The following is a 2,331-nucleotide window of genomic DNA, read 5'->3' on the forward strand; positions in this document are numbered from 1 at the left end:
ATTGGTGTTGCCCTACAGATAATGTATCGTTTCTCTGCTTGCTTCTTTGATTGATTTTTTTCTTTGCCTTTAGTTTTTAGAAGTTTGATTATAATGTTATTTGGCATGGATTTCTTTGGCTTGACATTCATTTATAGGTTTATGTCTTTAACCAAATTTGGTAAGTTTTTAGTCGTTATTTCTTCAGATGCTTTTTCAGGACCCCATCTTTTTTCTCTCCTGGGACTCCATGATACAAATATTATAATTTTTGTTATTGTCTCAAAGGTCCCTGAGGTACTGTTCATTTTTTTTCAACCTATTTTTTTCTCTGTTGTTCAAGTCGAGTAATTTCTATTCACTGTTCTTAAGTTCAATGCTTTATCGTCTATCGTTTATTTCCATTCTATTGTTGAGCCTATCCATTGAGTTCTTTATTTTAGTTGTATTTTCCTTGAATTTAACATTGAAAAATAACTGAAGTGAAAGTGAAATCAATGCTGACCTTTAGAGGAATTATTTTTTCACTCCGTGACAAGATAAAGCTATTCCAAGTCCCCGTCTCTTCAATATAGGACATATTAGCAGGTTCATTTAGAAATATGGTAGGTCCTGAACACTCATTTTTGGAGACACTATCATGTCAAACATCTTAAAGTGGTCACATATTTCACAATAAATATAATTTTACTATAAAATATTTGAAGAAATTTTAATACAGTATCAAAATTTTTATTATTATTTTTTCATTTTAAAACTATAGCAAACATTCTTGGAGGTCCTTATGGGTTTGTGGTTTTAGATTCTGCATCTGGACTCATTTTGTTGATGAGAATGGGTTTGACATCTGGCAGAGTCTTGCCAAAACTTTCTATTTCATTAGCCACCATCTCCTTCTGAAAGTTTATACCCTGACATTATGCCCTTTTCCATGTTTTGTTACTCAAGGGGAATTATGTTGTTTCTCTGGGTAGTTTATGTCATTAGATATTGAGAGAGGTAGATTCCATGATTCAACTTCATCCAATTATCTTTATCCAAAAGTCTAACATTTTCTTACAAAGTAAAAATTATTATTTTTAGTCCTTTCTCAGTGATATCTGTCACTGACATAATAGCTTTTGATATTTTAGAATGTGTCATTCCTTGGTTGTTACTTATTTAGGTAATATTTCTCCCTATATTACTAATTAAATATAATTAAATCCTAATTAAATTAAATTAATCTTAAATTTTGGCCTAATTTAGTTTTAATTATTTTTTTAATGACTCGAAGTTGCTTACATCATTTTAACCAAAGTTGCCCAAATCTAAAGCTTTATTTCTTTTGTTCATCTACTAAGTATGAATATATTTCAGTTTACTTTTTAATGAAATTGGTTAATATATTCAGATTAATGCATGTCCCCTTTTCCATTTTCCATTTTGCATGACAAAGACACCCAAAGCTCTGGTCAGCACATTTATTTTCTTTCCACAATACCGTTTGCTAAGTTTTGTATTGTTTGCTTCATTACCATATGTCCAGCCATTTTCTATTTAAGTTGTCTTTTCGCATGTTTTACAAGTTTGCCCTTTCTATTTTGTTCTGAGACTTTTATGGTAACCAAATTAATATTTCTAATGTTTGACGTTGTTAATATTGGTATAAAAAGCTAATTTGTAAAGCCAAAAACATAGAGTGGAGAAAGGAAAGCCTCTTTAATAAATAGTGCTAGGTAAACTAGAAAGCCTCCTGTAAAAAAATGAAAATAGACTGTTGTCTATAACCACACACCCAAATTAACTCAAAATGGATTAAGGACTTGAATATAAGACCTGAAACAATAAAGTGCATCGAAGAAAACATAAGAACTAAACTCAAGGACCTTGGGCTTAAAGAGTATTTTATGAATTTGACCTCAAAGGCAAGGGAAGTAGAAGCTAAAATAAATGAATAGGACTGCATCAAACTAAAAAGCTCCTGCTCAGCAAAAGAAATCGTCAACAAGGTAAAGAGATAACTATCTGAATGGGAAAATATATTTGCCGGCAACACCTCCGATAAGGGCCTAATATCCAAAATATACAAAGAACTCATACAACTTAGTAACAACAGAAAAACAAACGATCCAATCAAAAAATGGGCAGAGGACCTGAACAGATGCTTCTCCCTAGAGGACATACAAATGGCCAACAAATATATGAAATGATGCTCAACATTGTTAGCTATTAGGGAAATGCAAATCAAAACCACAATGAGATACAATCTCACACCTGTTAGAATAGTTATAATCAACAGGACAAGTAATAACAAATGTTGAAGAGGATGCAGAGAAAAAGGAACCCTCATACACTGCTGGTGGGACTGCA

The sequence above is a fragment of the Pteropus vampyrus genome, unplaced genomic scaffold, assembly GCF_000151845.1.
Source record: "Pteropus vampyrus isolate Shadow unplaced genomic scaffold, Pvam_2.0 Scaffold92, whole genome shotgun sequence".
Classification (NCBI taxonomy): Eukaryota; Metazoa; Chordata; class Mammalia; order Chiroptera; family Pteropodidae; genus Pteropus; species Pteropus vampyrus.